General features: G+C 41.0%; 1 pseudogene; it reads left to right on the top strand.

Annotated features, from left to right (window-relative positions):
• The first annotated feature begins 7,352 nt into the window (after positions 1-7,352).
• LOC101394290 (small ribosomal subunit protein eS4, X isoform-like) lies at positions 7,353-8,136 on the top strand (annotated as a pseudogene).
• The last annotated feature ends 1,443 nt before the right edge of the window (positions 8,137-9,579 follow it).

The following is a 9,579-nucleotide window of genomic DNA, read 5'->3' as shown; positions in this document are numbered from 1 at the left end:
GGTAAAAGAGCCAGCTCTCGAGGCCACCTCCTCTGATCCTGGTCTTGTACGTTTCTTGGAATTAGCCCTGCCTTCCATCAAACAGGCTGATTACCAAAGAATGAAGTAGATCTTTCCACTGCCTCTGGCTGCTGAGTGATCAACCTGAAAGGGGTTGGTCCAGTTGGCAATATATTCCAAGCTATTCACATGTTCTAATCTACTAATATCAACACTATAATTAAGTTGACTTTTAGGAAACTCCTGAACAGGAAACCAACTAGAAGCCAGATGTTCCAGCTGATTCATTTTTTTTTCTTTTTTGGTGCTCCGAAATGGCTCATTACTACACATTTAATCATGTTAATACACAATTATATGAATGGGTGGTTCATACAGACAAAATCACTAGATAAGCTATTTTTTGATCCAAAGTTTTTTTTTATCATATAATATTGATAATTTCTTACATTTACAATAAGGAACTGCAGCCCAGTGGTCAAGCAGGAGGACGCTAGTGGTCGTACTGGGTTCAGATCATAGCTTCTTTACCGGCTGTGTAACCTTGTCACAGTCCTCGTTCACATAATGGAGATAAAATTGTAGCACATACATCAGAAAGCTAGGAGAATTAAATGTGGTAATACCTATAAAGGGCTTAAAATTGTAGCAAGCACATAATAAGCACATAATAAATGTTAGGCATTATTATTTACATTATGGGGTGTCACATTATCCTCATTTTACAAACTGAGGAAACTGAGACTCAGAGAAGCTAGTGATCTTCCTAAAGCCTCAAAGTCTTAAGAGGCCTTATTGGAATTTATTGGCTAAAAGATTATTAAAGATTATTGATGTCAGGCTGAAAGCAAAAGCAAGAAGAGGGGAGAGAAGAGGAGGAATAACAGCTGGCTGGCTGAGAGGGACTTCTGAAGGACCACACGAGAGAGCACTGAGCTGAGTGTGGCCAACTTCACACTTATGCTACATTTAACAAGTGACTTGTCTGGGCTACCCTGCATACCTCAAGGGGTTTGGCTTTCCCTCAAAGCGTGACAACCACAGAAGAATCAGATCAAACAGAAAGACACATTTTAGGTCGCTTATTAAGACGGGCTTTAGGCAGAAGGCCTGTTGTGTCTAGGTCTCTACTGTGTGACATAATAAATCTGTTTAAATTTGAGAGCATATCAGTCATGTGGGCACAACCTTCTTTTCTTAAGAGGTCTGTAAGTTAGGAATACTCTTAGCTGATAGTAAGAAAAAATTCAACTAAATTATCTGTGGCGTTGTTGCTGTTGTTGGCATTGTTTTTTAATTTCCAATCCATCTTGGACTGGTCAATATCTTGTTCAATGAAACAAGTCTATTGTCAATGGTTTAACAACAATGTCAAAGTACCATAGAAGTATTTAAACCCATTTTCTCAATTTCTGTTGTTATGTCTTCAAAAACCGTAACAAACAGTTTGTGGACCGGTATATACTTTTCACGTTTTGAGCAGTACTGGCATAAATATAAGCTCATTCACTGTCAACTTTATGAGAAATTCAGAAGCGGCCCCAGGGTTAATTTGGGGGCTCCATAACATTAAAAAAGACCCAGACTTTTTTTTATTATCTCATTTTGCCATCCACAGAATACTGATTTCTGTCCTCGAGCTGGTACTCTCATGGCCACAAGCTTCCAGAGTCCCAGATATCACCTCTTCACTCAACATTATCCAAAGCAGGAAGAGAAGAAGGAAGGCAAAAGGGATTTCTCCTCAGTTGGTTCTGTCTTCACTCAGAGAGGAATATGTTGTCTAGAAGCTCCCCAAAGATCCCCCAACTCATCCAAAACTGCCCCTATACTAACCATGCAAAGGAGAATGGGATTGCTATGGCTGAATGAAGTTGACAAGGATCCAGTCCCCTGGGGCTCAACAGTACATTGCCGCCTTAACAAAATCAGGGACTTTGGCAAGGAAGAACAAGGAATGGCTGTTAGATAAGAAAGGAAGTGTCTGCCACAGAAGGCTTAGCTCTGCCCAGACTACATGAGACTTAAAGAAGTCTGCCCTCAGAGAAAATGTGGCATTCTGCAAGAAGGGTAGAGGATGTACTCAAATTTTTGAATGAGATGTATACTTCTTATCCACTAGAAACTTCTGGAATTCAGAAAGGACCAGAAGGCAGATCTCTCATTCATTACCCCCTGAGCGGATTTTTTAACTTCATAAGCCTCCTTTTCCTTGTTTGTAAAAGGAGCTTATAACAGGACTTTCCTCAAGGGTATGTTATGAGGATTTTAAAAGTTAATAGAAAGCACTTAGAACAGGTCTTAATATGTGGCAAGCCCTAAATAAATCTTAGCTTACTATTATTGCTAAGTGGTTATGGGAACTAATTTTGAGTTTCTACATAACCCAGGGCCACTGTTAGAAAATCACGAGAGCTTGAGAATTTGGAGATACCTAGGGCAGTTTTTGGAGCTGGTTTCACATGAATGCACAATAAGGAAAGACTGAGCATGAAGAGAGAAATTTTACAGGCTACACATGTGACTTCTGAGAGAAGAATGTCAAAGCACTCGCTCTGAACCAACAGAGATTTAGTGAACCCAACTCTGTCTCAGAGTCCAGCAAAACCCAGGAAGCTAGCAGTGTGAAGTTACAGACCCTTACATAGTCTTGCTTTCTCTAAGTCACTTTGGGGGCCAGTTGGAAGAAATTCCAGTAAGAACTGTGGAACACCAGAGCTGTGATCTGCCCTTAGAGGTGGTGCTGAGGTTGTGACGCTGTGCCGTCTACTTGCCAAGGAGCTATTCCAGGAAGCGAGAGACTTTGAAATGACCCAGAGGACCTTTCAAGAGCTGTTGACAAGAGCAACTGGGAGTTACCACAGCCAGCAGAAAATGCTGCTAGGAGTCACTGCATGTGACAACATAGAGAGGAATGGTCACCAGGAGCTGGGGCCACTGGCATCTCCTGTCACTGACGGCCGTGATCCACAAAAGCTGACAGCGTCAATAACAATCTCTAAAAGACAGTGCTGGAAACTGCCAGTGGAACTGATCCTCGTTATTCAAAGCAGCAGACCCTAGGTCAGAACTGGGAGATCTTGTTGCTCGCAAGTTCTGGCCCTCCTCACCGTCAGTTCAGTGCATCAAAGTGCTGGTCATTGAATAGCAAACTGTACAGGGAACAGCATGGTCTTGGAGTTAAAAGACCTGGACTTGAGTTCTGGATTTTCCATTCTGTGACCTTGGGTAAGTCCCTTAACCCTCTGAGCTTCAGAGGATTTAATGAACTAATATATATGAAAATGCTTTATAACATAGAAAGTACCAGGAAAATCGAAAACATTGTTATCATTATTTTTTCAGTGTATTCCTCAATGAAGAGCAAAATTAACAATTTTTCACAAGGGAATCTGAAGGGAATATAGCCCCAGAAAATCTGAGTGGGGGCCCGAGCCAGTTTTAGAAACCCATAACAGGAACCTGGCTGAAAGGATGAGGTTTGGAGAATGGGAGTCTCACTAAAGAATAGGATCAGATTCAAATGTGTGATCTCAAGTCCTTGGGCCTCTGCGTGGATGTGGTACATGTTTTCAGTTGCTTAACATGCTTGAAATCCCATTTTGTTTCAAAAGAAAAACCACCTGAAAGTTTCCCAAAGAGGGTTTTTTTAGGGAAAATTTCAGCATAACTTATCTTTGGTTGATCTTCTGTCAGTATAGTCCCTTCCAAAGTTCCTTGAGAAAACCAGAAGGCAGTAATATTTCAGCAGTTGGGAGAGAAGGACACATTACAAGATGCCATCACAGCTGCTTTGTTGAGTCAGGACACCCTTTTGATACGGGCAGAGCGGCGCACTCTGAGGGCGGCCACGCTGTCTGCTCTTCCCCTCCAGTCTCAAGGATTTCCTGCACACGGCAGAGCAGTGGCCCTGCCTCCTTGCTTCCCTCGCCTTGGGCACTGTCTTCTGTTTTGGCAACTAGCGGTGCTTCTGACAGACGCCATCTGCCCATCCACTTAGAGTTTCCACTGCACTGACATCTGGGATTCAAAACTATTCAATCTACTGTCAACAGAGCCTTCCTTTAAGAAAGAAAAAAACAGTCAAGAAGTGAAAGAATCCAAACACTATCTAAAATGAAGCAGAGAAACAGCATTCTTTTTGTCTTGTTTTTTAAATAGAGCTTCCCCCCCCCCAACATGTATTTATTCTATAATTAGAAAGCATGTTGTAGAAAGGATGTTATGATCACCCTCTAAAAATCTTGTTTTTGTAATACTGAATTTACCATATGATATTAATTTGGGGAAAGAGAAAAACAGGAAAGCAGCTACAGCACAGAGTTCTGCAGCGCAGCGCTATGGAGTTTCAGCACTATACGGCAAGAGGAGCAGCTGAGGAAATGATCATGTCTTTTAATGTTCTCAGGCATGAAAGTGATGAAATTGTTTTGTTCGAGTCCACGTTGACTCTTGCCTAGACTATTGCAATAGACTGAATTGATATCCTGCTTCCCAGTTTTTCCCTCCTGTGATTCAATCTCCAGAAACCATTGTCCTGAATCCCAGGTCTGATCATGCCCCCGCTCTGGTCAGAACAGTTTAGTAGACTCTCACTACCTACAGAACTAGAGACTGTCCCCACACTTGGTTTCTAAGACTCCATTAGTCATTCTCTACGGAGGCAATACCACCTCCCCAGGGGTGTCTGAAAATGTTGGGGAGATTCTTTCCAGTGGTCAAAATGACATGGAGCACCACTGGAGTTTAGAAGGCTGGGACCAGGGATACCCATTCCCTGAGATGACTAAGAACCATCCACCCCAAAATACAAATAGCACACCCATGGAGAAACTCTGAGCCTGACTTTTCACTTTTCCTAACTTTGTTTTCTACTCCTTCCTCTGTCATATCCAGCACTCCAACCACCGTGACTAGTCCCATTTCTAACAATGGCTGTGCTCACTCTGGCCTCTAGGCTCAAATGTCCCTCCCAACTCACTGATCTTTGCCACCTTCAATCCTTCAAAACTCAGAATAAACTATTCCTCCTCCAATCATCATTAATTCTTCCCATTTCTGTGGTCCCACATCACTTTGATTATACCTCTGCTTTCACACGTATTGTATTCTGCTTTATATTATTGCCGTTTATATTACTCCTACCTCCACTACCAAATAATACATTCTGTGAGGACAGGGTCCTCCTTATTCAGCTTTATGTACCTTAAACACCGAGTCTTCACTCGTGCCTGGTACTTAGTAGTAGATTTGTTGAATTGAGTTAAATTAAACTCATTATTTGTAAATATTTTTTCTATCAAATATATGTGGGGACATTCTAAATTTTTTTAAACTCCTAGTGCATTTAATATGTAGTCTTATTTTATTAGTTCTTCATGGGCAAAAATCTGTTTGAGTAAATTGAAAAAATAGTTGGGTTCCTGCCCCTATAACTCAGACAGGGTTAAATCCTTTCAAAAGAAACAGCCAAAAGGAGTCAGTCTTCCAAAAGTCACAAGGGAAAGGAAAATGTAATTTTTTGGTGTTACCCAGTGAGATCTTTGTGTACACATAGCTCCCCAAATGACTAAACTTTACGAATTTCACTTGACTTTAATTCAACTTTCCAAAAAAAAATTTTTTTTTAAGTCACCTTTGGACTGAGATGAAACGTGGAAAATTTCAACTCAAAGTAAGATTTTTTTTTTTTTCCTAGGAAGCTGTGAGCAAATGAAAACAAGGTTTGGCGGGAGCATTTTACCACCTCTACCATAGGACGGGTCACTGCCAACGCCATCCTTGTTGATGAGACGCTTGGCAAAAGGCCTGCTGCAGAAGCACAGTCTGTGACTTTATTTTTCTGGAGATTTCATCCGCAAAGATTTTCTTTTCCAGTTACCAAGTTCTCCCAAGAGGGACATAGCTGCTGTTTGGAAACCTGTGACGTGTTGGCAAGGCTTGCCCTGTTCACCATGGAAACTTGTGCTTGGATAGAATTATAGTGTATGACCTGGTACAACCATAGATGGATGTTTGATGCCTGTTATTTTCTCTTCATGTTGATTTGGAAATTATAAATCACGGAACCAGATCAAATAACTTTGATCTTTCCAGGTCATTCGTTCATTGTGACATACGGTCATACCTGCATAGACTTGAAAATACGTTGGCAGATGACAGAACGTATGTCACCATTAAAATTGATGGGTTTGATTCTGATCTGCATAGGATTGCCTGAGAAGGGCATAGATATTTGTAAGCATGGATGATTTAATGTCTGCTTATCTGTTGTTTTTTCTTAGAGAGTTCTAAAATATCACATGGCTTCAAAATTGCATTGACGGGTTATATTTTTTTAAGTGAGAAAGAGAGAAATTAACTAACCCTGCCTGCAAGCAGATATTATCTGCTTTCCTCTAAATAACCGTTTAAAGCATCTGGCCCAGGATTGTGTAAGAGATTTGTTTTTCTGTCTTTGGGAAATAGTTAACAGTCTAGTTCAGGACCTCATCACTTCTTGCCTGGATTACTGCAATAGTTTCTAACTTGATCCCAGACCACAGTTCTCGCACCCCACCCTCCATCCATTTGCCATACTCCTACTGGCACTATCATTCAAAAAACAGATCTGATCATCCCAATCCAATGGTTAAAACCCTTCAAAAGTTTTAGAAGAGCTTTTAGGAGAAAATGCCAAGTTAGCATAGCATGCAAAGTTCTATCCTAGCCTTCCCTCTTGCTTCACACTACTCTCACTTTCTATGCCACATACCACACGCCACTCGCTAAGTTATCATTCAGTTGTGCGTCTCTGTCTTTGAACCAGCTGCTCCCATGCATATAATGTCACCTCTGGAACTCCCTACCCTTTCCATGGCTTGCCCCTATCCATCTTTCAGCTCATGTGCCACTTTCTCCAGAAACCAACCCAAATTTTCTCATCTAGGAAAGGTGACCCCCACAAGTGTTCCAATAACACTTGTGTGTATCTCTAGGATGGCAGCTATCACACAGGACTGCATTTTAATAGCATGGAAGCTCCTCCAAGAGACCACCTTTTATCCAGAGCCTAACAAATACCCTGGCAGATAGAAGGTACTCAACAAAAATTGGTCACATTATGAATGAACAAAAGGGTGAATGAAGGCATAAAATTTTTGTGTTTACATTATACTTGTTTTTCTGGTTATGCTTTTAGACACTGATATTCTTGAATTTGCCATTTTGAAAGAATCTCTATGGTCAGGAATTATTTCTTCCCTTCTACTCTTTTGAGAAAACAAAGTAGATTTAAGAACAAAGTTGGACTCAAAGAAAGTTTAGACAAGCTAAAAGAATTGAAGAATTCTCTTCTCATGGCTGGCACAGCCATGGCTCATGGGCCCAAGAAGTATCCGAAGCATGTAGCAGCCCAGAGCTTTGGCTGCTGATAAACTGGCCAGTGTGTTTGCTCCTCGTCCATCTACCAGTCCCCACCAGCTGAGAGAACGTCTTCCCTTCATCATTTTCTAAGGAACAGACTTAAGTATGCTCTGACAAGAGATGAAGTATGGAAGATGTGCAGGCAGCAGTTCATTAAGATTGATGGCAAAGTCCGAACTGATATAACATACCCTGCTAGTTCAATAGATGTCATTGGCATCAACAAGACTGGAGAGAATGTTTGTCTTATCTGTGACACCAAGGGTCGCTTTGCTATTCATCCTATTACACCTGAAGAAGCCACGTCAAGTTGTGCAAAGTGAGAAAGATCTTTGTGGGCACAAAAGGAATCCCTCATCTGATGACCCATGATGCTCACATCAACTGGTACCCTGATCCTCTCATCAAAGTGAATGACACTATTCAGATTGATTTGGAGACTGACAAGATTACCAATTTCATCAAGTTTGACACTGGTAACCTGTATATGGTGACCGGAGGTGCTAATCTGGGAGGAATTGGTGTGATCACCAACAGAGACACATCCTGGTTCTTTGGATGTGGTTCATGTGAGGGATGCCACAGGCAACAACTTTGCCACTCAACTCTCCAATATTTTTTATTGGCAAAGACAACAAGCCATGGATTTCTCTTCCCCAAGGAAAAGGGATCCACCTCACTATTGCTGAAGAGAGAGATGAGAGACTGGCAGCCAAACAGAATAGTGGGTGACATGATCTCTAGGTGACATGACTGAAGGTCTTTGAACTTAATTCAAGATAATATGGCATGATTAAAAAAATAAAAAGAATTGAAGAATGGCATAAACCACTTAACAACTAAACATTATTTATGCAGTCATCATTCAAATGATTTTGTGACCCTTTGCACTATGTACATTATATTGACCCGCCCAGAGCATCTAAAATAAAAATGCCAACCTTGGTTTGTGACCAATAAGTTGCCTCCAGTTATTAATAGACATTGGCAATTTTCAAGATAAAATCATCTTAAATTCACTTGAATACAAAAGAATTAATATAAATCATCTTCTTTGGCATGTTTGGTAAGAAGTATGTTATTAACTTGAACCAGCAATAGGGTTTACAAACCCCTTCAGATCTGAAATAATTTGCTTTCAGGATTTGTGACTTTTCTACTTGTTCTTTTATTCCTGCATATGCATTGACAGTTCAAAGAACCCAATCCTTAATCCTAGTGTCGATAAACCCAGCTCCAGTCCAGAATTTGTACTTCCTGACATCTTCCACCCAAGCTCCAAGGGGTAAAAGCGGTGTTTGAAATCAGCCTTCTATGTAGGAAAAAAGTCTAAAATGTGATATGAAGTGCAGCAGACTTTCTAGCCCCCCAAATACATCCCACCCCACCCTCCACCCTTACTAGTCGATGTCTGAAACTACTTTGACAAACAGAAACACGAAATAAGAATAAGGCTTAAGATGTCAAAGAGATTACCCACTGACTTAAATTCACACTGCCTATTATGTTTCCCTTTTTGCCTTCTTTGCCAGGAAGCTCACAGCCAATTTATTGTTTAGTTATAGTAAAACTTCCCTACATTCTGCTTCAGTTAGAAGCCTCAACTTTTTTTCTATATTTTATGAACTAAATCATTGTGCCCTCCTCCCAAAATTAATATCTTGAAGTTCTAACCCCCAATGTGGCTATGTTTGGAGATAGGGCCTCTAAAGAAGCAATTAAGGTTAAATGAGGTCATAAGGTTGGGGCCCTGATGCGATAAGATTAGCGTCCTTACAAGAAGAGACACCAGAGAACTAGTGCACTCTCTTTCTCTCTCCCTCCTTCCCTCCCTCCTTCCCTGCACACACACTAAGGAAAGGCCATGTGAGAACATAGCAAGAAGGCAGCCAGGAAGAGAGCTCTCACCAGAAACCAAATCAGCTGGAACCTTGATCTTGGACTTCCAGCCTCCAGAAATGTGAGAAAATAAATCTCTGTTGTTTAAGCCACCCAGTCTACAGTATTTTGCTATGGCAGCCCAAGCCATTATGTACAGTATTCCCCCCTTATCCGTGGTTTTGCTTTCTGCGGTTTCAGTTAACTTGTGGTCCAAAAATATTAAATGGAAAATTCCAGGAATAATTCATAAGTTTTAAATATCATGCTGTTCTGAGCAGCATGATGAAATCTTGC

This window comes from Ceratotherium simum, chromosome 2, assembly GCF_057802395.1.
Source record: "Ceratotherium simum simum isolate JZ-2026a chromosome 2, ASM5780239v1, whole genome shotgun sequence".
Taxonomy (NCBI): Eukaryota; Metazoa; Chordata; class Mammalia; order Perissodactyla; family Rhinocerotidae; genus Ceratotherium; species Ceratotherium simum.
The sequence above is the reverse complement of the archived record's forward strand: the minus strand, read 5'-3'. Positions and strand labels throughout refer to the sequence as shown.